This window comes from Schistocerca cancellata, unplaced genomic scaffold (assembly GCF_023864275.1).
Source record: "Schistocerca cancellata isolate TAMUIC-IGC-003103 unplaced genomic scaffold, iqSchCanc2.1 HiC_scaffold_830, whole genome shotgun sequence".
NCBI classification, from domain to species: Eukaryota; Metazoa; Arthropoda; class Insecta; order Orthoptera; family Acrididae; genus Schistocerca; species Schistocerca cancellata.
The window spans coordinates 80,526-103,471 of record NW_026046841.1 but is presented as its reverse complement, the minus strand read 5'-3'; the positions used below and the strand labels follow the sequence as shown (position 1 = coordinate 103,471).

The following is a 22,946-nucleotide window of genomic DNA, read 5'->3' as shown; positions in this document are numbered from 1 at the left end:
TTAAGAGACGCCAAATGCAGATCGACATCGAGAGAGAGGCCCTGTCATATGGCACTCGCGGTGTATACGCCGAAATGAAATGTAAATAATACATCTTTTGTAGTGGTCGTCGCTCTACTGCAGTGTCACACATGCCGAATTAATAGGAAAACGGTAGAACGTCCGCATAGGGCCATGTTTTTACCTCCACTGTCACGTGGCTGAATGTGTATAAGGCTGGGTGGCATCATTCAAACACAGCCAAATTGTCACACTAGCTGTGTATCTCTATCAAAGTGGACATACGTCCTCACCTCGGTGGCGATTAAAACGATTTCGCCCCCGGGTGGGCTCGAACCACCAACCTTTCGGTTAACAGCCGAACGCGCTAGCCGATTGCGCCACGGAGGCCTTAACTTTCGGTCACTTCTGCTCTCTTCATCAATGCAACTCGTGTACTTTTCGAAGGCACCTCGCAGAATGGTAGTATCTGCTTACGCCTCTTCACATGGATAACGTGCATGCACACTGTAGTGGGGCTCATAAACGAATGACATCGCCAAGCATGACATTATACTACAAAATGCATACAAAACAGTGTTCCGCCTACACATCCAGTAAACCTCTGATGCAAGTAGAGCACTCTTTATCGGTTGTAGAACTTCCCCTTCATTCAGTGCACTGCCATCTGTTAGATGCTGCTCGAGCTAGCTCTGCTCTCAGCAGCAAAGTTAAAAAAATTGAATGCCTTCTGTGAGGGTCGAACTCACGACCCCTGGTTTACGAGACCAGTGCTCTACCACTGAGCTAAGAAGGCCGCAGCTTTGCGTTCGTGAGCTACTCCCGACTTGTCACGTCATCATACTGAATCTTACGGCCCTCGACCAGATATCGGATTTGACACACAGATGCTGCTGGAGGTGTCCACCTTACCGTTTTCCAACTCTCTTCACTGTTTCACCCTTACGATCGACGACGAGCGTCAAGCCACCAAAGGTTTGCGGTCTGCGCAAAACTTGACCTAGTGCACAGCTTGTGGGATAGCGTGGCTCTACTGTGAAACGCGCCTTTCGACTCCTCTCTCTGGCTACATCGTCCACAGTGGCACTGGGGGCTTCATGTAAGGCGACTGCACGCCGCTCGGCCAACAGCGGCCTACTGCAGACCGACACTTAAGAGACGCCAAATGCAGATCGACATCGAGAGAGAGGCCCTGTCATATGGCACTCGCGGTGTATACGCCGAAATGAAATGTAAATAATACATCTTTTGTAGTGGTCGTCGCTCTACTGCAGTGTCACACATGCCGAATTAATAGGAAAACGGTAGAACGTCCGCATAGGGCCATGTTTTTACCTCCACTGTCACGTGGCTGAATGTGTATAAGGCTGGGTGGCATCATTCAAACACAGCCAAATTGTCACACTAGCTGTGTATCTCTATCAAAGTGGACATCCGTCCTCACCTCGGTGGCGATTAAAACGATTTCGCCCCTGGGTGGGCTCGAACCACCAACCTTTCGGTTAACAGCCGAACGCGCTAGCCGATTGCGCCACGGAGGCCTTAACTTTCGGTCACTTCTGCTCTCTTCATCAATGCAACTCGTGTACTTTTCGCAGGCACCTCGCAGAATGGTAGTATCTGCTTACGCCTCTTCACATGGATAACGTGCATGCACACTGTAGTGGGGCTCATAAACGAATGACATCGCCAAGCATGACATTATACTACAAAATGCATACAAAACAGTGTTCCGCCTACACATCCAGTAAACCTCTGATGCAAGTAGAGCACTCTTTATCGGTTGTAGAACTTCCCCTTCATTCAGTGCACTGCCATCTGTTAGATGCTGCTCGAGCTAGCTCTGCTCTCAGCAGCAAAGTTAAAAAAATTGAATGCCTTCTGTGAGGGTCGAACTCACGACCCCTGGTTTACGAGACCAGTGCTCTACCACTGAGCTAAGAAGGCCGCAGCTTTGCGTTCGTGAGCTACTCCCGACTTGTCACGTCATCATACTGAATCTTACGGCCCTCGACCAGATATCGGATTTGACACACAGATGCTGCTGGAGGTGTCCACCTTACCGTTTTCCAACTCTCTTCACTGTTTCACCCTTACGATCGACGACGAGCGTCAAGCCACCAAAGGTTTGCGGTCTGCGCAAAACTTGACCTAGTGCACAGCTTGTGGGATAGCGTGGCTCTACTGTGAAACGCGCCTGTCGACTCCTCTCTCTGGCTACATCGTCCACAGTGGCACTGGGGGCTTCATGTAAGGCGACTGCACGCCGCTCGGCCAACAGCGGCCTACTGCAGACCGACACTTAAGAGACGCCAAATGCAGATCGACATCGAGAGAGAGGCCCTGTCATATGGCACTCGCGGTGTATACGCCGAAATGAAATGTAAATAATACATCTTTTGTAGTGGTCGTCGCTCTACTGCAGTGTCACACATGCCGAATTAATAGGAAAACGGTAGAACGTCCGCATAGGGCCATGTTTTTACCTCCACTGTCACGTGGCTGAATGTGTATAAGGCTGGGTGGCATCATTCAAACACAGCCAAATTGTCACACTAGCTGTGTATCTCTATCAAAGTGGACATACGTCCTCACCTCGGTGGCGATTAAAACGATTTCGCCCCCGGGTGGGCTCGAACCACCAACCTTTCGGTTAACAGCCGAACGCGCTAGCCGATTGCGCCACGGAGGCCTTAACTTTCGGTCACTTCTGCTCTCTTCATCAATGCAACTCGTGTACTTTTCGCAGGCACCTCGCAGAATGGTAGTATCTGCTTACGCCTCTTCACATGGATAACGTGCATGCACACTGTAGTGGGGCTCATAAACGAATGACATCGCCAAGCATGACATTATACTACAAAATGCATACAAAACAGTGTTCCGCCTACACATCCAGTAAACCTCTGATGCAAGTAGAGCACTCTTTATCGGTTGTAGAACTTCCCCTTCATTCAGTGCACTGCCATCTGTTAGATGCTGCTCGAGCTAGCTCTGCTCTCAGCAGCAAAGTTAAAAAAATTGAATGCCTTCTGTGAGGGTCGAACTCACGACCCCTGGTTTACGAGACCAGTGCTCTACCACTGAGCTAAGAAGGCCGCAGCTTTGCGTTCGTGAGCTACTCCCGACTTGTCACGTCATCATACTGAATCTTACGGCCCTCGACCAGATATCGGATTTGACACACAGATGCTGCTGGAGGTGTCCACCTTACCGTTTTCCAACTCTCTTCACTGTTTCACCCTTACGATCGACGACGAGCGTCAAGCCACCAAAGGTTTGCGGTCTGCGCAAAACTTGACCTAGTGCACAGCTTGTGGGATAGCGTGGCTCTACTGTGAAACGCGCCTTTCGACTCCTCTCTCTGGCTACATCGTCCACAGTGGCACTGGGGGCTTCATGTAAGGCGACTGCACGCCGCTCGGCCAACAGCGGCCTACTGCAGACCGACACTTAAGAGACGCCAAATGCAGATCGACATCGAGAGAGAGGCCCTGTCATATGGCACTCGCGGTGTATACGCCGAAATGAAATGTAAATAATACATCTTTTGTAGTGGTCGTCGCTCTACTGCAGTGTCACACATGCCGAATTAATAGGAAAACTGTAGAACGTCCGCATAGGGCCATGTTTTTACCTCCACTGTCACGTGGCTGAATGTGTATAAGGCTGGGTGGCATCATTCAAACACAGCCAAATTGTCACACTAGCTGTGTATCTCTATCAAAGTGGACATCCGTCCTCACCTCGGTGGCGATTAAAACGATTTCGCCCCCGGGTGGGCTCGAACCACCAACCTTTCGGTTAACAGCCGAACGCGCTAGCCGATTGCGCCACGGAGGTCTTAACTTTCGGTCACTTCTGCTCTCTTCATCAATGCAACTCGTGTACTTTTCGCAGGCACCTCGCAGAATGGTAGTATCTGCTTACGCCTCTTCACATGGATAACGTGCATGCACACTGTAGTGGGGCTCATAAACGAATGACATCGCCAAGCATGACATTATACTACAAAATGCATACAAAACAGTGTTCCGCCTACACATCCAGTAAACCTCTGATGCAAGTAGAGCACTCTTTATCGGTTGTCGAACTTCCCCTTCATTCAGTGCACTGCCATCTGTTAGATGCTGCTCGAGCTAGCTCTGCTCTCAGCAGCAAAGTTAAAAAAATGAATGCCTTCTGTGAGGGTCGAACTCACGACCCCTGGTTTACGAGACCAGTGCTCTACCACTGAGCTAAGAAGGCCGCAGCTTTGCGTTCGTGAGCTACTCCCGACTTGTCACGTCATCATACTGAATCTTACAGCCCTCGACCAGATATCGGATTTGACACACAGATGCTGCTGGAGGTGTCCACCTTACCGTTTTCCAACTCTCTTCACTGTTTCACCCTTACGATCGACGACGAGCGTCAAGCCACCAAAGGTTTGCGGTCTGCGCAAAACTTGACCTAGTGCACAGCTTGTGGGATAGCGTGGCTCTACTGTGAAACGCGCCTTTCGACTCCTCTCTCTGGCTACATCGTCCACAGTGGCACTGGGGGCTTCATGTAAGGCGACTGCACGCCGCTCGGCCAACAGCGGCCTACTGCAGACCGACACTTAAGAGACGCCAAATGCAGATCGACATCGAGAGAGAGGCCCTGTCATATGGCACTCGCGGTGTATACGCCGAAATGAAATGTAAATAATACATCTTTTGTAGTGGTCGTCGCTCTACTGCAGTGTCACACATGCCGAATTAATAGGAAAACGGTAGAACGTCCGCATAGGGCCATGTTTTTACCTCCACTGTCACGTGGCTGAATGTGTATAAGGCTGGGTGGCATCATTCAAACACAGCCAAATTGTCACACTAGCTGTGTATCTCTATCAAAGTGGACATACGTCCTCACCTCGGTGGCGATTAAAACGATTTCGCCCCCGGGTGGGCTCGAACCACCAACCTTTCGGTTAACAGCCGAACGCGCTAGCCGATTGCGCCACGGAGGCCTTAACTTTCGGTCACTTCTGCTCTCTTCATCAATGCAACTCGTGTACTTTTCGAAGGCACCTCGCAGAATGGTAGTATCTGCTTACGCCTCTTCACATGGATAACGTGCATGCACACTGTAGTGGGGCTCATAAACGAATGACATCGCCAAGCATGACATTATACTACAAAATGCATACAAAACAGTGTTCCGCCTACACATCCAGTAAACCTCTGATGCAAGTAGAGCACTCTTTATCGGTTGTAGAACTTCCCCTTCATTCAGTGCACTGCCATCTGTTAGATGCTGCTCGAGCTAGCTCTGCTCTCAGCAGCAAAGTTAAAAAAAATGAATGCCTTCTGTGAGGGTCGAACTCACGACCCCTGGTTTACGAGACCAGTGCTCTACCACTGAGCTAAGAAGGCCGCAGCTTTGCGTTCGTGAGCTACTCCCGAATTGTCACGTCATCATACTGAATCTTACAGCCCTCGACCAGATATCGGATTTGACACACAGATGCTGCTGGAGGTGTCCACCTTACCGTTTTCCAACTCTCTTCACTGTTTCACCCTTACGATCGACGACGAGCGTCAAGCCACCAAAGGTTTGCGGTCTGCGCAAAACTTGACCTAGTGCACAGCTTGTGGGATAGCGTGGCTCTACTGTGAAACGCGCCTTTCGACTCCTCTCTCTGGCTACATCGTCCACAGTGGCACTGGGGGCTTCATGTAAGGCGACTGCACGCCGCTCGGCCAACAGCGGCCTACTGCAGACCGACACTTAAGAGACGCCAAATGCAGATCGACATCGAGAGAGAGGCCCTGTCATATGGCACTCGCGGTGTATACGCCGAAATGAAATGTAAATAATACATCTTTTGTAGTGGTCGTCGCTCTACTGCAGTGTCACACATGCCGAATTAATAGGAAAACGGTAGAACGTCCGCATAGGGCCATGTTTTTACCTCCACTGTCACGTGGCTGAATGTGTATAAGGCTGGGTGGCATCATTCAAACACAGCCAAATTGTCACACTAGCTGTGTATCTCTATCAAAGTGGACATACGTCCTCACCTCGGTGGCGATTAAAACGATTTCGCCCCCGGGTGGGCTCGAACCACCAACCTTTCGGTTAACAGCCGAACGCGCTAGCCGATTGCGCCACGGAGGCCTTAACTTTCGGACACTTCTGCTCTCTTCATCAATGCAACTCGTGTACTTTTCGCAGGCACCTCGCAGAATGGTAGTATCTGCTTACGCCTCTTCACATGGATAACGTGCATGCACACTGTAGTGGGGCTCATAAACGAATGACATCGCCAAGCATGACATTATACTACAAAATGCATACAAAACAGTGTTCCGCCTACACATCGAGTAAACCTCTGATGCAAGTAGAGCACTCTTTATCGGTTGTAGAACTTCCCCTTCATTCAGTGCACTGCCATCTGTTAGATGCTGCTCGAGCTAGCTCTGCTCTCAGCAGCAAAGTTAAAAAAATGAATGCCTTCTGTGAGGGTCGAACTCACGACCCCTGGTTTACGAGACCAGTGCTCTACCACTGAGCTAAGAAGGCCGCAGCTTTGCGTTCGTGAGCTACTCCCGACTTGTCACGTCATCATACTGAATCTTACGGCCCTCGACCAGATATGGGATTTGACACACAGATGCTGCTGGAGGTGTCCACCTTACCGTTTTCCAACTCTCTTCACTGTTTCACCCTTACGATCGACGACGAGCGTCAAGCCACCAAAGGTTTGCGGTCTGCGCAAAACTTGACCTAGTGCACAGCTTGTGGGATAGCGTGGCTCTACTGTGAAACGCGCCTTTCGACTCCTCTCTCTGGCTACATCGTCCACAGTGGCACTGGGGGCTTCATGTAAGGCGACTGCACGCCGCTCGGCCAACAGCGGCCTACTGCAGACCGACACTTAAGAGACGCCAAATGCAGATCGACATCGAGAGAGAGGCCCTGTCATATGGCACTCGCGGTGTATACGCCGAAATGAAATGTAAATAATACATCTTTTGTAGTGGTCGTCGCTCTACTGCAGTGTCACACATGCCGAATTAATAGGAAAACGGTAGAACGTCCGCATAGGGCCATGTTTTTACCTCCACTGTCACGTGGCTGAATGTGTATAAGGCTGGGTGGCATCATTCAAACACAGCCAAATTGTCACACTAGCTGTGTATCTCTATCAAAGTGGACATACGTCCTCACCTCGGTGGCGATTAAAACGATTTCGCCCCCGGGTGGGCTCGAACCACCAACCTTTCGGTTAACAGCCGAACGCGCTAGCCGATTGCGCCACGGAGGCCTTAACTTTCGGTCACTTCTGCTCTCTTCATCAATGCAACTCGTGTACTTTTCGCAGGCACCTCGCAGAATGGTAGTATCTGCTTACGCCTCTTCACATGGATAACGTGCATGCACACTGTAGTGGGGCTCATAAACGAATGACATCGCCAAGCATGACATTATACTACAAAATGCATACAAAACAGTGTTCCGCCTACACATCCAGTAAACCTCTGATGCAAGTAGAGCACTCTTTATCGGTTGTAGAACTTCCCCTTCATTCAGTGCACTGCCATCTGTTAGATGCTGCTCGAGCTAGCTCTGCTCTCAGCAGCAAAGTTAAAAAAATGAATGCCTTCTGTGAGGGTCGAACTCACGACCCCTGGTTTACGAGACCAGTGCTCTACCACTGAGCTAAGAAGGCCGCAGCTTTGCGTTTGTGAGCTACTCCCGAATTGTCACGTCATCATACTGAATCTTACAGCCCTCGACCAGATATCGGATTTGACACACAGATGCTGCTGGAGGTGTCCACCTTACCGTTTTCCAACTCTCTTCACTGTTTCACCCTTACGATCGACGACGAGCGTCAAGCCACCAAAGGTTTGCGGTCTGCGCAAAACTTGACCTAGTGCACAGCTTGTGGGATAGCGTGGCTCTACTGTGAAACGCGCCTTTCGACTCCTCTCTCTGGCTACATCGTCCACAGTGGCACTGGGGGCTTCATGTAAGGCGACTGCACGCCGCTCGGCCAACAGCGGCCTACTGCAGACCGACACTTAAGAGACGCCAAATGCAGATCGACATCGAGAGAGAGGCCCTGTCATATGGCACTCGCGGTGTATACGCCGAAATGAAATGTAAATAATACATCTTTTGTAGTGGTCGTCGCTCTACTGCAGTGTCACACATGCCGAATTAATAGGAAAACGGTAGAACGTCCGCATAGGGCCATGTTTTTACCTCCACTGTCACGTGGCTGAATGTGTATAAGGCTGGGTGGCATCATTCAAACACAGCCAAATTGTCACACTAGCTGTGTATCTCTATCAAAGTGGACATACGTCCTCACCTCGGTGGCGATTAAAACGATTTCGCCCCCGGGTGGGCTCGAACCACCAACCTTTCGGTTAACAGCCGAACGCGCTAGCCGATTGCGCCACGGAGGCCTTAACTTTCGGTCACTTCTGCTCTCTTCATCAATGCAACTCGTGTACTTTTCGCAGGCACCTCGCAGAATGGTAGTATCTGCTTACGCCTCTTCACATGGATAACGTGCATGCACACTGTAGTGGGGCTCATAAACGAATGACATCGCCAAGCATGACATTATACTACAAAATGCATACAAAACAGTGTTCCGCCTACACATCCAGTAAACCTCTGATGCAAGTAGAGCACTCTTTATCGGTTGTAGAACTTCCCCTTCATTCAGTGCACTGCCATCTGTTAGATGCTGCTCGAGCTAGCTCTGCTCTCAGCAGCAAAGTTAAAAAAATGAATGCCTTCTGTGAGGGTCGAACTCACGACCCCTGGTTTACGAGACCAGTGCTCTACCACTGAGCTAAGAAGGCCGCAGCTTTGCGTTTGTGAGCTACTCCCGAATTGTCACGTCATCATACTGAATCTTACAGCCCTCGACCAGATATCGGATTTGACACACAGATGCTGCTGGAGGTGTCCACCTTACCGTTTTCCAACTCTCTTCACTGTTTCACCCTTACGATCGACGACGAGCGTCAAGCCACCAAAGGTTTGCGGTCTGCGCAAAACTTGACCTAGTGCACAGCTTGTGGGATAGCGTGGCTCTACTGTGAAACGCGCCTTTCGACTCCTCTCTCTGGCTACATCGTCCACAGTGGCACTGGGGGCTTCATGTAAGGCGACTGCACGCCGCTCGGCCAACAGCGGCCTACTGCAGACCGACACTTAAGAGACGCCAAATGCAGATCGACATCGAGAGAGAGGCCCTGTCATATGGCACTCGCGGTGTATACGCCGAAATGAAATGTAAATAATACATCTTTTGTAGTGGTCGTCGCTCTACTGCAGTGTCACACATGCCGAATTAATAGGAAAACGGTAGAACGTCCGCATAGGGCCATGTTTTTACCTCCACTGTCACGTGGCTGAATGTGTATAAGGCTGGGTGGCATCATTCAAACACAGCCAAATTGTCACACTAGCTGTGTATCTCTATCAAAGTGGACATACGTCCTCACCTCGGTGGCGATTAAAACGATTTCGCCCCCGGGTGGGCTCGAACCACCAACCTTTCGGTTAACAGCCGAACGCGCTAGCCGATTGCGCCACGGAGGCCTTAACTTTCGGTCACTTCTGCTCTCTTCATCAATGCAACTCGTGTACTTTTCGCAGGCACCTCGCAGAATGGTAGTATCTGCTTACGCCTCTTCACATGGATAACGTGCATGCACACTGTAGTGGGGCTCATAAACGAATGACATCGCCAAGCATGACATTATACTACAAAATGCATACAAAACAGTGTTCCGCCTACACATCCAGTAAACCTCTGATGCAAGTAGAGCACTCTTTATCGGTTGTAGAACTTCCCCTTCATTCAGTGCACTGCCATCTGTTAGATGCTGCTCGAGCTAGCTCTGCTCTCAGCAGCAAAGTTAAAAAAATGAATGCCTTCTGTGAGGGTCGAACTCACGACCCCTGGTTTACGAGAACAGTGCTCTACCACTGAGCTAAGAAGGCCGCAGCTTTGCGTTCGTGAGCTACTCCCGACTTGTCACGTCATCATACTGAATCTTACGGCCCTCGACCAGATATGGGATTTGACACACAGATGCTGCTGGAGGTGTCCACCTTACCGTTTTCCAACTCTCTTCACTGTTTCACCCTTACGATCGACGACGAGCGTCAAGCCACCAAAGGTTTGCGGTCTGCGCAAAACTTGACCTAGTGCACAGCTTGTGGGATAGCGTGGCTCTACTGTGAAACGCGCCTTTCGACTCCTCTCTCTGGCTACATCGTCCACAGTGGCACTGGGGGCTTCATGTAAGGCGACTGCACGCCGCTCGGCCAACAGCGGCCTACTGCAGACCGACACTTAAGAGACGCCAAATGCAGATCGACATCGAGAGAGAGGCCCTGTCATATGGCACTCGCGGTGTATACGCCGAAATGAAATGTAAATAATACATCTTTTGTAGTGGTCGTCGCTCTACTGCAGTGTCACACATGCCGAATTAATAGGAAAACGGTAGAACGTCCGCATAGGGCCATGTTTTTACCTCCACTGTCACGTGGCTGAATGTGTATAAGGCTGGGTGGCATCATTCAAACACAGCCAAATTGTCACACTAGCTGTGTATCTCTATCAAAGTGGACATACGTCCTCACCTCGGTGGCGATTAAAACGATTTCGCCCCCGGGTGGGCTCGAACCACCAACCTTTCGGTTAACAGCCGAACGCGCTAGCCGATTGCGCCACGGAGGCCTTAACTTTCGGTCACTTCTGCTCTCTTCATCAATGCAACTCGTGTACTTTTCGCAGGCACCTCGCAGAATGGTAGTATCTGCTTACGCCTCTTCACATGGATAACGTGCATGCACACTGTAGTGGGGCTCATAAACGAATGACATCGCCAAGCATGACATTATACTACAAAATGCATACAAAACAGTGTTCCGCCTACACATCCAGTAAACCTCTGATGCAAGTAGAGCACTCTTTATCGGTTGTAGAACTTCCCCTTCATTCAGTGCACTGCCATCTGTTAGATGCTGCTCGAGCTAGCTCTGCTCTCAGCAGCAAAGTTAAAAAAATGAATGCCTTCTGTGAGGGTCGAACTCACGACCCCTGGTTTACGAGACCAGTGCTCTACCACTGAGCTAAGAAGGCCGCAGCTTTGCGTTTGTGAGCTACTCCCGAATTGTCACGTCATCATACTGAATCTTACAGCCCTCGACCAGATATCGGATTTGACACACAGATGCTGCTGGAGGTGTCCACCTTACCGTTTTCCAACTCTCTTCACTGTTTCACCCTTACGATCGACGACGAGCGTCAAGCCACCAAAGGTTTGCGGTCTGCGCAAAACTTGACCTAGTGCACAGCTTGTGGGATAGCGTGGCTCTACTGTGAAACGCGCCTTTCGACTCCTCTCTCTGGCTACATCGTCCACAGTGGCACTGGGGGCTTCATGTAAGGCGACTGCACGCCGCTCGGCCAACAGCGGCCTACTGCAGACCGACACTTAAGAGACGCCAAATGCAGATCGACATCGAGAGAGAGGCCCTGTCATATGGCACTCGCGGTGTATACGCCGAAATGAAATGTAAATAATACATCTTTTGTAGTGGTCGTCGCTCTACTGCAGTGTCACACATGCCGAATTAATAGGAAAACGGTAGAACGTCCGCATAGGGCCATGTTTTTACCTCCACTGTCACGTGGCTGAATGTGTATAAGGCTGGGTGGCATCATTCAAACACAGCCAAATTGTCACACTAGCTGTGTATCTCTATCAAAGTGGACATACGTCCTCACCTCGGTGGCGATTAAAACGATTTCGCCCCCGGGTGGGCTCGAACCACCAACCTTTCGGTTAACAGCCGAACGCGCTAGCCGATTGCGCCACGGAGGCCTTAACTTTCGGTCACTTCTGCTCTCTTCATCAATGCAACTCGTGTACTTTTCGCAGGCACCTCGCAGAATGGTAGTATCTGCTTACGCCTCTTCACATGGATAACGTGCATGCACACTGTAGTGGGGCTCATAAACGAATGACATCGCCAAGCATGACATTATACTACAAAATGCATACAAAACAGTGTTCCGCCTACACATCCAGTAAACCTCTGATGCAAGTAGAGCACTCTTTATCGGTTGTAGAACTTCCCCTTCATTCAGTGCACTGCCATCTGTTAGATGCTGCTCGAGCTAGCTCTGCTCTCAGCAGCAAAGTTAAAAAAATGAATGCCTTCTGTGAGGGTCGAACTCACGACCCCTGGTTTACGAGAACAGTGCTCTACCACTGAGCTAAGAAGGCCGCAGCTTTGCGTTCGTGAGCTACTCCCGACTTGTCACGTCATCATACTGAATCTTACGGCCCTCGACCAGATATGGGATTTGACACACAGATGCTGCTGGAGGTGTCCACCTTACCGTTTTCCAACTCTCTTCACTGTTTCACCCTTACGATCGACGACGAGCGTCAAGCCACCAAAGGTTTGCGGTCTGCGCAAAACTTGACCTAGTGCACAGCTTGTGGGATAGCGTGGCTCTACTGTGAAACGCGCCTTTCGACTCCTCTCTCTGGCTACATCGTCCACAGTGGCACTGGGGGCTTCATGTAAGGCGACTGCACGCCGCTCGGCCAACAGCGGCCTACTGCAGACCGACACTTAAGAGACGCCAAATGCAGATCGACATCGAGAGAGAGGCCCTGTCATATGGCACTCGCGGTGTATACGCCGAAATGAAATGTAAATAATACATCTTTTGTAGTGGTCGTCGCTCTACTGCAGTGTCACACATGCCGAATTAATAGGAAAACGGTAGAACGTCCGCATAGGGCCATGTTTTTACCTCCACTGTCACGTGGCTGAATGTGTATAAGGCTGGGTGGCATCATTCAAACACAGCCAAATTGTCACACTAGCTGTGTATCTCTATCAAAGTGGACATACGTCCTCACCTCGGTGGCGATTAAAACGATTTCGCCCCCGGGTGGGCTCGAACCACCAACCTTTCGGTTAACAGCCGAACGCGCTAGCCGATTGCGCCACGGAGGCCTTAACTTTCGGTCACTTCTGCTCTCTTCATCAATGCAACTCGTGTACTTTTCGCAGGCACCTCGCAGAATGGTAGTATCTGCTTACGCCTCTTCACATGGATAACGTGCATGCACACTGTAGTGGGGCTCATAAACGAATGACATCGCCAAGCATGACATTATACTACAAAATGCATACAAAACAGTGTTCCGCCTACACATCCAGTAAACCTCTGATGCAAGTAGAGCACTCTTTATCGGTTGTAGAACTTCCCCTTCATTCAGTGCACTGCCATCTGTTAGATGCTGCTCGAGCTAGCTCTGCTCTCAGCAGCAAAGTTAAAAAAATGAATGCCTTCTGTGAGGGTCGAACTCACGACCCCTGGTTTACGAGACCAGTGCTCTACCACTGAGCTAAGAAGGCCGCAGCTTTGCGTTTGTGAGCTACTCCCGAATTGTCACGTCATCATACTGAATCTTACAGCCCTCGACCAGATATCGGATTTGACACACAGATGCTGCTGGAGGTGTCCACCTTACCGTTTTCCAACTCTCTTCACTGTTTCACCCTTACGATCGACGACGAGCGTCAAGCCACCAAAGGTTTGCGGTCTGCGCAAAACTTGACCTAGTGCACAGCTTGTGGGATAGCGTGGCTCTACTGTGAAACGCGCCTTTCGACTCCTCTCTCTGGCTACATCGTCCACAGTGGCACTGGGGGCTTCATGTAAGGCGACTGCACGCCGCTCGGCCAACAGCGGCCTACTGCAGACCGACACTTAAGAGACGCCAAATGCAGATCGACATCGAGAGAGAGGCCCTGTCATATGGCACTCGCGGTGTATACGCCGAAATGAAATGTAAATAATACATCTTTTGTAGTGGTCGTCGCTCTACTGCAGTGTCACACATGCCGAATTAATAGGAAAACGGTAGAACGTCCGCATAGGGCCATGTTTTTACCTCCACTGTCACGTGGCTGAATGTGTATAAGGCTGGGTGGCATCATTCAAACACAGCCAAATTGTCACACTAGCTGTGTATCTCTATCAAAGTGGACATACGTCCTCACCTCGGTGGCGATTAAAACGATTTCGCCCCCGGGTGGGCTCGAACCACCAACCTTTCGGTTAACAGCCGAACGCGCTAGCCGATTGCGCCACGGAGGCCTTAACTTTCGGTCACTTCTGCTCTCTTCATCAATGCAACTCGTGTACTTTTCGCAGGCACCTCGCAGAATGGTAGTATCTGCTTACGCCTCTTCACATGGATAACGTGCATGCACACTGTAGTGGGGCTCATAAACGAATGACATCGCCAAGCATGACATTATACTACAAAATGCATACAAAACAGTGTTCCGCCTACACATCCAGTAAACCTCTGATGCAAGTAGAGCACTCTTTATCGGTTGTAGAACTTCCCCTTCATTCAGTGCACTGCCATCTGTTAGATGCTGCTCGAGCTAGCTCTGCTCTCAGCAGCAAAGTTAAAAAAATGAATGCCTTCTGTGAGGGTCGAACTCACGACCCCTGGTTTACGAGACCAGTGCTCTACCACTGAGCTAAGAAGGCCGCAGCTTTGCGTTCGTGAGCTCCTCCCGACTTGTCACGTCATCATACTGAATCTTACGGCCCTCGACCAGATATGGGATTTGACACACAGATGCTGCTGGAGGTGTCCACCTTACCGTTTTCCAACTCTCTTCACTGTTTCACCCTTACGATCGACGACGAGCGTCAAGCCACCAAAGGTTTGCGGTCTGCGCAAAACTTGACCTAGTGCACAGCTTGTGGGATAGCGTGGCTCTACTGTGAAACGCGCCTTTCGACTCCTCTCTCTGGCTACATCGTCCACAGTGGCACTGGGGGCTTCATGTAAGGCGACTGCACGCCGCTCGGCCAACAGCGGCCTACTGCAGACCGACACTTAAGAGACGCCAAATGCAGATCGACATCGAGAGAGAGGCCCTGTCATATGGCACTCGCGGTGTATACGCCGAAATGAAATGTAAATAATACATCTTTTGTAGTGGTCGTCGCTCTACTGCAGTGTCACACATGCCGAATTAATAGGAAAACGGTAGAACGTCCGCATAGGGCCATGTTTTTACCTCCACTGTCACGTGGCTGAATGTGTATAAAGCTGGGTGGCATCATTCAAACACAGCCAAATTGTCACACTAGCTGTGTATCTCTATCAAAGTGGACATACGTCCTCACCTCGGTGGCGATTAAAACGATTTCGCCCCCGGGTGGGCTCGAACCACCAACCTTTCGGTTAACAGCCGAACGCGCTAGCCGATTGCGCCACGGAGGCCTTAACTTTCGGTCACTTCTGCTCTCTTCATCAATGCAACTCGTGTACTTTTCGCAGGCACCTCGCAGAATGGTAGTATCTGCTTACGCCTCTTCACATGGATAACGTGCATGCACACTGTAGTGGGGCTCATAAACGAATGACATCGCCAAGCATGACATTATACTACAAAATGCATACAAAACAGTGTTCCGCCTACACATCCAGTAAACCTCTGATGCAAGTAGAGCACTCTTTATCGGTTGTAGAACTTCCCCTTCATTCAGTGCACTGCCATCTGTTAGATGCTGCTCGAGCTAGCTCTGCTCTCAGCAGCAAAGTTAAAAAAATGAATGCCTTCTGTGAGGGTCGAACTCACGACCCCTGGTTTACGAGACCAGTGCTCTACCACTGAGCTAAGAAGGCCGCAGCTTTGCGTTCGTGAGCTACTCCCGACTTGTCACGTCATCATACTGAATCTTACGGCCCTCGACCAGATATGGGATTTGACACACAGATGCTGCTGGAGGTGTCCACCTTACCGTTTTCCAACTCTCTTCACTGTTTCACCCTTACGATCGACGACGAGCGTCAAGCCACCAAAGGTTTGCGGTCTGCGCAAAACTTGACCTAGTGCACAGCTTGTGGGATAGCGTGGCTCTACTGTGAAACGCGCCTTTCGACTCCTCTCTCTGGCTACATCGTCCACAGTGGCACTGGGGGCTTCATGTAAGGCGACTGCACGCCGCTCGGCCAACAGCGGCCTACTGCAGACCGACACTTAAGAGACGCCAAATGCAGATCGACATCGAGAGAGAGGCCCTGTCATATGGCACTCGCGGTGTATACGCCGAAATGAAATGTAAATAATACATCTTTTGTAGTGGTCGTCGCTCTACTGCAGTGTCACACATGCCGAATTAATAGGAAAACGGTAGAACGTCCGCATAGGGCCATGTTTTTACCTCCACTGTCACGTGGCTGAATGTGTATAAGGCTGGGTGGCATCATTCAAACACAGCCAAATTGTCACACTAGCTGTGTATCTCTATCAAAGTGGACATACGTCCTCACCTCGGTGGCGATTAAAACGATTTCGCCCCCGGGTGGGCTCGAACCACCAACCTTTCGGTTAACAGCCGAACGCGCTAGCCGATTGCGCCACGGAGGCCTTAACTTTCGGTCACTTCTGCGACTGCACGCCGCTCGGCCAACAGCGGCCTACTGCAGACCGACACTTAAGAGACGCCAAATGCAGATCGACATCGAGAGAGAGGCCCTGTCATATGGCACTCGCGGTGTATACGCCGAAATGAAATGTAAATAATACATCTTTTGTAGTGGTCGTCGCTCTACTGCAGTGTCACACATGCCGAATTAATAGGAAAACGGTAGAACGTCCGCATAGGGCCATGTTTTTACCTCCACTGTCACGTGGCTGAATGTGTATAAGGCTGGGTGGCATCATTCAAACACAGCCAAATTGTCACACTAGCTGTGTATCTCTATCAAAGTGGACATACGTCCTCACCTCGGTGGCGATTAAATCGATTTCGCCCCCGGGTGGGCTCGAACCACCAACCTTTCGGTTAACAGCCGAACGCGCTAGCCGATTGCGCCACGGAGGCCTTAACTTTCGGTCACTTCTGCTCTCTTCATCAATGCAACTCGTGTACTTTTCGCAGGCACCTCACAGAATGGTAGTATCTGCTTACGCCTCTTCACATGGATAACGTGCATGCACACTGTAGTGGGGCTCATAAACGAATGACATCGCCAAGCATGACATTATACTACAAAATGCATACAAAACAGTGTTCCGCCTACACATCCAGTAAACCTCTGATGCAAGTAGAGCACTCTTTATCGGTTGTAGAACTTCCCCTTCATTCAGTGCACTGCCATCTGTTAGATGCTGCTCGAGCTAGCTCTGCTCTCAGCAGCAAAGTTAAAAAAATGAATGCCTTCTGTGAGGGTCGAACTCACGACCCCTGGTTTACGAGACCAGTGCTCTACCACTGAGCTAAGAAGGCCGCAGCTTTGCGTTCGTGAGCTACTCCCGACTTGTCACGTCATCATACTGAATCTTACAGCCCTCGACCAGATATCGGATTTGACACACAGATGCTGCTGTAGGTGTCCACCTTACCGTTTTCCAACTCTCTTCACTGTTTCACCCTTACGATCGACGACGAGCGTCAAGCCACCAAAGGTTTGCGGTCTGCGCAAAACTTGACCTAGTGCACAGCTTGTGGGATAGCGTGGCTCTACTGTGAAACGCGCCTTTCGACTCCTCTCTCTGGCTACATCGTCCACAGTGGCACTGGGGGCTTCATGTAAGGCGACTGCACGCCGCTCGGCCAACAGCGGCCTACTGCAGACCGACACTTAAGAGACGCCAAATGCAGATCGACATCGAGAGAGAGGCCCTGTCATATGGCACTCGCGGTGTATACGCCGAAATGAAATGTAAATAATACATCTTTTGTAGTGGTCGTCGCTCTACTGCAGTGTCACACATGCCGAATTAATAGGAAAACGGTAGAACGTCCGCATAGGGCCATGTTTTTACCTCCACTGTCACGTGGCTGAATGTGTATAAGGCTGGGTGGCATCATTCAAACACAGCCAAATTGTCACACTAGCTGTGTATCTCTATCAAAGTGGACATACGTCCTCACCTCGGTGGCGATTAAAACGATTTCGCCCCCGGGTGGGCTCGAACCACCAACCTTTCGGTTAACAGCCGAACGCGCTAGCCGATTGCGCCACGGAGGCCTTAACTTTCGGTCACTTCTGCTCTCTTCATCAATGCAACTCGTGTACTTTTCGCAGGCACCTCGCAGAATGGTAGTATCTGCTTACGCCTCTTCACATGGATAACGTGCATGCACACTGTAGTGGGGCTCATAAACGAATGACATCGCCAAGCATGACATTATACTACAAAATGCATACAAAACAGTGTTCCGCCTACACATCCAGTAAACCTCTGATGCAAGTAGAGCACTCTTTATCGGTTGTAGAACTTCCCCTTCATTCAGTGCACTGCCATCTGTTAGATGCTGCTCGAGCTAGCTCTGCTCTCAGCAGCAAAGTTAAAAAAATGAATGCCTTCTGTGAGGGTCGAACTCACGACCCCTGGTTTACGAGACCAGTGCTCTACCACTGAGCTAAGAAGGCCGCAGCTTTGCGTTCGTGAGCTCCTCCCGACTTGTCACGTCATCATACTGAATCTTACGGCCCTCGACCAGATATGGGATTTGACACACAGATGCTGCTGGAGGTGTCCACCTTACCGTTTTCCAACTCTCTTCACTGTTTCACCCTTACGATCGACGACGAGCGTCAAGCCACCAAAGGTTTGCGGTCTGCGCAAAACTTGACCTAGTGCACAGCTTGTGGGATAGCGTGGCTCTACTGTGAAACGCGCCTTTCGACTCCTCTCTCTGGCTACATCGTCCACAGTGGCACTGGGGGCTTCATGTAAGGCGACTGCACGCCGCTCGGCCAACAGCGGCCTACTGCAGACCGACACTTAAGAGACGCCAAATGCAGATCGACATCGAGAGAGAGGCCCTGTCATATGGCACTCGCGGTGTATACGCCGAAATGAAATGTAAATAATACATCTTTTGTAGTGGTCGTCGCTCTACTGCAGTGTCACACATGCCGAATTAATAGGAAAACGGTAGAACGTCCGCATAGGGCCATGTTTTTACCTCCACTGTCACGTGGCTGAATGTGTATAAGGCTGGGTGGCATCATTCAAACACAGCCAAATTGTCACACTAGCTGTGTATCTCTATCAAAGTGGACATACGTCCTCACCTCGGTGGCGATTAAAACGATTTCGCCCCCGGGTGGGCTCGAACCACCAACCTTTCGGTTAACAGCCGAACGCGCTAGCCGATTGCGCCACGGAGGCCTTAACTTTCGGTCACTTCTGCTCTCTTCATCAATGCAACTCGTGTACTTTTCGCAGGCACCTCGCAGAATGGTAGTATCTGCTTACGCCTCTTCACATGGATAACGTGCATGCACACTGTAGTGGGGCTCATAAACGAATGACATCGCCAAGCATGACATTATACTACAAAATGCATACAAAACAGTGTTCCGCCTACACATCCAGTAAACCTCTGATGCAAGTAGAGCACTCTTTATCGGTTGTAGAACTTCCCCTTCATTCAGTGCACTGCCATCTGTTAGATGCTGCTCGAGCTAGCTCTGCTCTCAGCAGCAAAGTTAAAAAAATGAATGCCTTCTGTGAGGGTCGAACTCACGACCCCTGGTTTACGAGACCAGTGCTCTACCACTGAGCTAAGAAGGCCGCAGCTTTGCGTTCGTGAGCTACTCCCGACTTGTCACGTCATCATACTGAATCTTACGGCCCTCGACCAGATATGGGATTTGACACACAGATGCTGCTGGAGGTGTCCACCTTACCGTTTTCCAACTCTCTTCACTGTTTCACCCTTACGATCGACGACGAGCGTCAAGCCACCAAAGGTTTGCGGTCTGCGCAAAACTTGACCTAGTGCACAGCTTGTGGGATAGCGTGGCTCTACTGTGAAACGCGCCTTTCGACTCCTCTCTCTGGCTACATCGTCCACAGTGGCACTGGGGGCTTCATGTAAGGCGACTGCACGCCGCTCGGCCAACAGCGGCCTACTGCAGACCGACACTTAAGAGACGCCAAATGCAGATCGACATCGAGAGAGAGGCCCTGTCATATGGCACTCGCGGTGTATACGCCGAAATGAAATGTAAATAATACATCTTTTGTAGTGGTCGTCGCTCTACTGCAGTGTCACACATGCCGAATTAATAGGAAAACGGTAGAACGTCCGCATAGGGCCATGTTTTTACCTCCACTGTCACGTGGCTGAATGTGTATAAGGCTGGGTGGCATCATTCAAACACAGCCAAATTGTCACACTAGCTGTGTATCTCTATCAAAGTGGACATACGTCCTCACCTCGGTGGCGATTAAAACGATTTCGCCCCCGGGTGGGCTCGAACCACCAACCTTTCGGTTAACAGCCGAACGCGCTAGCCGATTGCGCCACGGAGGCCTTAACTTTCGGTCACTTCTGCGACTGCACGCCGCTCGGCCAACAGCGGCCTACTGCAGACCGACACTTAAGAGACGCCAAATGCAGATCGACATCGAGAGAGAGGCCCTGTCATATGGCACTCGCGGTGTATACGCCGAAATGAAATGTAAATAATACATCTTTTGTAGTGGTCGTCGCTCTACTGCAGTGTCACACATGCCGAATTAATAGGAAAACGGTAGAACGTCCGCATAGGGCCATGTTTTTACCTCCACTGTCACGTGGCTGAATGTGTATAAGGCTGGGTGGCATCATTCAAACACAGCCAAATTGTCACACTAGCTGTGTATCTCTATCAAAGTGGACATACGTCCTCACCTCGGTGGCGATTAAATCGATTTCGCCCCCGGGTGGGCTCGAACCACCAACCTTTCGGTTAACAGCCGAACGCGCTAGCCGATTGCGCCACGGAGGCCTTAACTTTCGGTCACTTCTGCTCTCTTCATCAATGCAACTCGTGTACTTTTCGCAGGCACCTCACAGAATGGTAGTATCTGCTTACGCCTCTTCACATGGATAACGTGCATGCACACTGTAGTGGGGCTCATAAACGAATGACATCGCCAAGCATGACATTATACTACAAAATGCATACAAAACAGTGTTCCGCCTACACATACAGTAAACCTCTGATGCAAGTAGAGCACTCTTTATCGGTTGTAGAACTTCCCCTTCATTCAGTGCACTGCCATCTGTTAGATGCTGCTCGAGCTAGCTCTGCTCTCAGCAGCAAAGTTAAAAAAATGAATGCCTTCTGTGAGGGTCGAACTCACGACCCCTGGTTTACGAGACCAGTGCTCTACCACTGAGCTAAGAAGGCCGCAGCTTTGCGTTTGTGAGCTACTCCCGAATTGTCACGTCATCATACTGAATCTTACAGCCCTCGACCAGATATCGGATTTGACACACAGATGCTGCTGGAGGTGTCCACCTTACCGTTTTCCAACTCTCTTCACTGTTTCACCCTTACGATCGACGACGAGCGTCAAGCCACCAAAGGTTTGCGGTCTGCGCAAAACTTGACCTAGTGCACAGCTTGTGGGATAGCGTGGCTCTACTGTGAAACGCGCCTTTCGACTCCTCTCTCTGGCTACATCGTCCACAGTGGCACTGGGGGCTTCATGTAAGGCGACTGCACGCCGCTCGGCCAACAGCGGCCTACTGCAGACCGACACTTAAGAGACGCCAAATGCAGATCGACATCGAGAGAGAGGCCCTGTCATATGGCACTCGCGGTGTATACGCCGAAATGAAATGTAAATAATACATCTTTTGTAGTGGTCGTCGCTCTACTGCAGTGTCACACATGCCGAATTAATAGGAAAACGGTAGAACGTCCGCATAGGGCCATGTTTTTACCTCCACTGTCACGTGGCTGAATGTGTATAAGGCTGGGTGGCATCATTCAAACACAGCCAAATTGTCACACTAGCTGTGTATCTCTATCAAAGTGGACATACGTCCTCACCTCGGTGGCGATTAAAACGATTTCGCCCCCGGGTGGGCTCGAACCACCAACCTTTCGGTTAACAGCCGAACGCGCTAGCCGATTGCGCCACGGAGGCCTTAACTTTCGGTCACTTCTGCGACTGCACGCCGCTCGGCCAACAGCGGCCTACTGCAGACCGACACTTAAGAGACGCCAAATGCAGATCGACATCGAGAGAGAGGCCCTGTCATATGGCACTCGCGGTGTATACGCCGAAATGAAATGTAAATAATACATCTTTTGTAGTGGTCGTCGCTCTACTGCAGTGTCACACATGCCGAATTAATAGGAAAACGGTAGAACGTCCGCATAGGGCCATGTTTTTACCTCCACTGTCACGTGGCTGAATGTGTATAAGGCTGGGTGGCATCATTCAAACACAGCCAAATTGTCACACTAGCTGTGTATCTCTATCAAAGTGGACATACGTCCTCACCTCGGTGGCGATTAAATCGATTTCGCCCCCGGGTGGGCTCGAACCACCAACCTTTCGGTTAACAGCCGAACGCGCTAGCCGATTGCGCCACGGAGGCCTTAACTTTCGGTCACTTCTGCTCTCTTCATCAATGCAACTCGTGTACTTTTCGCAGGCACCTCGCAGAATGGTAGTATCTGCTTACGCCTCTTCACATGGATAACGTGCATGCACACTGTAGTGGGGCTCATAAACGAATGACATCGCCAAGCATGACATTATACTACAAAATGCATACAAAACAGTGTTCCGCCTACACATCCAGTAAACCTCTGATGCAAGTAGAGCACTCTTTATCGGTTGTAGAACTTCCCCTTCATTCAGTGCACTGCCATCTGTTAGATGCTGCTCGAGCTAGCTCTGCTCTCAGCAGCAAAGTTAAAAAAATGAATGCCTTCTGTGAGGGTCGAACTCACGACCCCTGGTTTACGAGACCAGTGCTCTACCACTGAGCTAAGAAGGCCGCAGCTTTGCGTTTGTGAGCTACTCCCGAATTGTCACGTCATCATACTGAATCTTACAGCCCTCGACCAGATATC

At 50.4% G+C, this 22,946-nt stretch overlaps 41 non-coding genes across 41 annotated transcripts; all 41 read right to left on the bottom strand.

Annotated features, from left to right (window-relative positions):
* Positions 1-316: 316 nt before the first annotated feature.
* Trnan-guu (transfer RNA asparagine (anticodon GUU)) lies at positions 317-390 on the bottom strand. Its single transcript has one exon. It is a non-coding gene; the product is annotated as a tRNA-Asn (tRNA).
* Positions 391-724: 334 nt separating this feature from the next.
* Trnat-cgu (transfer RNA threonine (anticodon CGU)) lies at positions 725-796 on the bottom strand. The gene has a single exon. It is a non-coding gene; the product is annotated as a tRNA-Thr (tRNA).
* A 671-nt stretch (positions 797-1,467) lies between these two features.
* On the bottom strand, positions 1,468-1,541 carry Trnan-guu (transfer RNA asparagine (anticodon GUU)). Its single transcript has one exon. It is a non-coding gene; the product is annotated as a tRNA-Asn (tRNA).
* A 334-nt stretch (positions 1,542-1,875) lies between these two features.
* Positions 1,876-1,947, bottom strand: Trnat-cgu (transfer RNA threonine (anticodon CGU)). The gene has a single exon. It is a non-coding gene; the product is annotated as a tRNA-Thr (tRNA).
* Positions 1,948-2,618: 671 nt separating this feature from the next.
* Positions 2,619-2,692, bottom strand: Trnan-guu (transfer RNA asparagine (anticodon GUU)). Its single transcript has one exon. It is a non-coding gene; the product is annotated as a tRNA-Asn (tRNA).
* A 334-nt stretch (positions 2,693-3,026) lies between these two features.
* On the bottom strand, positions 3,027-3,098 carry Trnat-cgu (transfer RNA threonine (anticodon CGU)). Its single transcript has one exon. It is a non-coding gene; the product is annotated as a tRNA-Thr (tRNA).
* A 671-nt stretch (positions 3,099-3,769) lies between these two features.
* On the bottom strand, positions 3,770-3,843 carry Trnan-guu (transfer RNA asparagine (anticodon GUU)). The gene has a single exon. It is a non-coding gene; the product is annotated as a tRNA-Asn (tRNA).
* Positions 3,844-4,176: 333 nt separating this feature from the next.
* On the bottom strand, positions 4,177-4,248 carry Trnat-cgu (transfer RNA threonine (anticodon CGU)). The gene has a single exon. It is a non-coding gene; the product is annotated as a tRNA-Thr (tRNA).
* A 671-nt stretch (positions 4,249-4,919) lies between these two features.
* Positions 4,920-4,993, bottom strand: Trnan-guu (transfer RNA asparagine (anticodon GUU)). The gene has a single exon. It is a non-coding gene; the product is annotated as a tRNA-Asn (tRNA).
* A 334-nt stretch (positions 4,994-5,327) lies between these two features.
* Positions 5,328-5,399, bottom strand: Trnat-cgu (transfer RNA threonine (anticodon CGU)). The gene has a single exon. It is a non-coding gene; the product is annotated as a tRNA-Thr (tRNA).
* A 671-nt stretch (positions 5,400-6,070) lies between these two features.
* On the bottom strand, positions 6,071-6,144 carry Trnan-guu (transfer RNA asparagine (anticodon GUU)). Its single transcript has one exon. It is a non-coding gene; the product is annotated as a tRNA-Asn (tRNA).
* Positions 6,145-6,477: 333 nt separating this feature from the next.
* On the bottom strand, positions 6,478-6,549 carry Trnat-cgu (transfer RNA threonine (anticodon CGU)). Its single transcript has one exon. It is a non-coding gene; the product is annotated as a tRNA-Thr (tRNA).
* Positions 6,550-7,220: 671 nt separating this feature from the next.
* On the bottom strand, positions 7,221-7,294 carry Trnan-guu (transfer RNA asparagine (anticodon GUU)). Its single transcript has one exon. It is a non-coding gene; the product is annotated as a tRNA-Asn (tRNA).
* A 333-nt stretch (positions 7,295-7,627) lies between these two features.
* Positions 7,628-7,699, bottom strand: Trnat-cgu (transfer RNA threonine (anticodon CGU)). Its single transcript has one exon. It is a non-coding gene; the product is annotated as a tRNA-Thr (tRNA).
* Positions 7,700-8,370: 671 nt separating this feature from the next.
* On the bottom strand, positions 8,371-8,444 carry Trnan-guu (transfer RNA asparagine (anticodon GUU)). Its single transcript has one exon. It is a non-coding gene; the product is annotated as a tRNA-Asn (tRNA).
* Positions 8,445-8,777: 333 nt separating this feature from the next.
* Trnat-cgu (transfer RNA threonine (anticodon CGU)) lies at positions 8,778-8,849 on the bottom strand. The gene has a single exon. It is a non-coding gene; the product is annotated as a tRNA-Thr (tRNA).
* Positions 8,850-9,520: 671 nt separating this feature from the next.
* On the bottom strand, positions 9,521-9,594 carry Trnan-guu (transfer RNA asparagine (anticodon GUU)). Its single transcript has one exon. It is a non-coding gene; the product is annotated as a tRNA-Asn (tRNA).
* Positions 9,595-9,927: 333 nt separating this feature from the next.
* On the bottom strand, positions 9,928-9,999 carry Trnat-cgu (transfer RNA threonine (anticodon CGU)). Its single transcript has one exon. It is a non-coding gene; the product is annotated as a tRNA-Thr (tRNA).
* Positions 10,000-10,670: 671 nt separating this feature from the next.
* Positions 10,671-10,744, bottom strand: Trnan-guu (transfer RNA asparagine (anticodon GUU)). Its single transcript has one exon. It is a non-coding gene; the product is annotated as a tRNA-Asn (tRNA).
* Positions 10,745-11,077: 333 nt separating this feature from the next.
* Trnat-cgu (transfer RNA threonine (anticodon CGU)) lies at positions 11,078-11,149 on the bottom strand. Its single transcript has one exon. It is a non-coding gene; the product is annotated as a tRNA-Thr (tRNA).
* Positions 11,150-11,820: 671 nt separating this feature from the next.
* On the bottom strand, positions 11,821-11,894 carry Trnan-guu (transfer RNA asparagine (anticodon GUU)). Its single transcript has one exon. It is a non-coding gene; the product is annotated as a tRNA-Asn (tRNA).
* Positions 11,895-12,227: 333 nt separating this feature from the next.
* Trnat-cgu (transfer RNA threonine (anticodon CGU)) lies at positions 12,228-12,299 on the bottom strand. Its single transcript has one exon. It is a non-coding gene; the product is annotated as a tRNA-Thr (tRNA).
* Positions 12,300-12,970: 671 nt separating this feature from the next.
* Trnan-guu (transfer RNA asparagine (anticodon GUU)) lies at positions 12,971-13,044 on the bottom strand. The gene has a single exon. It is a non-coding gene; the product is annotated as a tRNA-Asn (tRNA).
* A 333-nt stretch (positions 13,045-13,377) lies between these two features.
* Trnat-cgu (transfer RNA threonine (anticodon CGU)) lies at positions 13,378-13,449 on the bottom strand. Its single transcript has one exon. It is a non-coding gene; the product is annotated as a tRNA-Thr (tRNA).
* A 671-nt stretch (positions 13,450-14,120) lies between these two features.
* On the bottom strand, positions 14,121-14,194 carry Trnan-guu (transfer RNA asparagine (anticodon GUU)). Its single transcript has one exon. It is a non-coding gene; the product is annotated as a tRNA-Asn (tRNA).
* Positions 14,195-14,527: 333 nt separating this feature from the next.
* On the bottom strand, positions 14,528-14,599 carry Trnat-cgu (transfer RNA threonine (anticodon CGU)). Its single transcript has one exon. It is a non-coding gene; the product is annotated as a tRNA-Thr (tRNA).
* A 671-nt stretch (positions 14,600-15,270) lies between these two features.
* Positions 15,271-15,344, bottom strand: Trnan-guu (transfer RNA asparagine (anticodon GUU)). The gene has a single exon. It is a non-coding gene; the product is annotated as a tRNA-Asn (tRNA).
* Positions 15,345-15,677: 333 nt separating this feature from the next.
* Positions 15,678-15,749, bottom strand: Trnat-cgu (transfer RNA threonine (anticodon CGU)). Its single transcript has one exon. It is a non-coding gene; the product is annotated as a tRNA-Thr (tRNA).
* Positions 15,750-16,420: 671 nt separating this feature from the next.
* Positions 16,421-16,494, bottom strand: Trnan-guu (transfer RNA asparagine (anticodon GUU)). Its single transcript has one exon. It is a non-coding gene; the product is annotated as a tRNA-Asn (tRNA).
* Positions 16,495-16,877: 383 nt separating this feature from the next.
* On the bottom strand, positions 16,878-16,951 carry Trnan-guu (transfer RNA asparagine (anticodon GUU)). Its single transcript has one exon. It is a non-coding gene; the product is annotated as a tRNA-Asn (tRNA).
* Positions 16,952-17,284: 333 nt separating this feature from the next.
* Positions 17,285-17,356, bottom strand: Trnat-cgu (transfer RNA threonine (anticodon CGU)). The gene has a single exon. It is a non-coding gene; the product is annotated as a tRNA-Thr (tRNA).
* Positions 17,357-18,027: 671 nt separating this feature from the next.
* On the bottom strand, positions 18,028-18,101 carry Trnan-guu (transfer RNA asparagine (anticodon GUU)). The gene has a single exon. It is a non-coding gene; the product is annotated as a tRNA-Asn (tRNA).
* Positions 18,102-18,434: 333 nt separating this feature from the next.
* On the bottom strand, positions 18,435-18,506 carry Trnat-cgu (transfer RNA threonine (anticodon CGU)). The gene has a single exon. It is a non-coding gene; the product is annotated as a tRNA-Thr (tRNA).
* A 671-nt stretch (positions 18,507-19,177) lies between these two features.
* On the bottom strand, positions 19,178-19,251 carry Trnan-guu (transfer RNA asparagine (anticodon GUU)). Its single transcript has one exon. It is a non-coding gene; the product is annotated as a tRNA-Asn (tRNA).
* Positions 19,252-19,584: 333 nt separating this feature from the next.
* On the bottom strand, positions 19,585-19,656 carry Trnat-cgu (transfer RNA threonine (anticodon CGU)). Its single transcript has one exon. It is a non-coding gene; the product is annotated as a tRNA-Thr (tRNA).
* A 671-nt stretch (positions 19,657-20,327) lies between these two features.
* On the bottom strand, positions 20,328-20,401 carry Trnan-guu (transfer RNA asparagine (anticodon GUU)). The gene has a single exon. It is a non-coding gene; the product is annotated as a tRNA-Asn (tRNA).
* A 383-nt stretch (positions 20,402-20,784) lies between these two features.
* Trnan-guu (transfer RNA asparagine (anticodon GUU)) lies at positions 20,785-20,858 on the bottom strand. The gene has a single exon. It is a non-coding gene; the product is annotated as a tRNA-Asn (tRNA).
* Positions 20,859-21,191: 333 nt separating this feature from the next.
* On the bottom strand, positions 21,192-21,263 carry Trnat-cgu (transfer RNA threonine (anticodon CGU)). The gene has a single exon. It is a non-coding gene; the product is annotated as a tRNA-Thr (tRNA).
* A 671-nt stretch (positions 21,264-21,934) lies between these two features.
* On the bottom strand, positions 21,935-22,008 carry Trnan-guu (transfer RNA asparagine (anticodon GUU)). Its single transcript has one exon. It is a non-coding gene; the product is annotated as a tRNA-Asn (tRNA).
* A 383-nt stretch (positions 22,009-22,391) lies between these two features.
* On the bottom strand, positions 22,392-22,465 carry Trnan-guu (transfer RNA asparagine (anticodon GUU)). The gene has a single exon. It is a non-coding gene; the product is annotated as a tRNA-Asn (tRNA).
* Positions 22,466-22,798: 333 nt separating this feature from the next.
* Positions 22,799-22,870, bottom strand: Trnat-cgu (transfer RNA threonine (anticodon CGU)). The gene has a single exon. It is a non-coding gene; the product is annotated as a tRNA-Thr (tRNA).
* Positions 22,871-22,946: the final 76 nt, after the last annotated feature.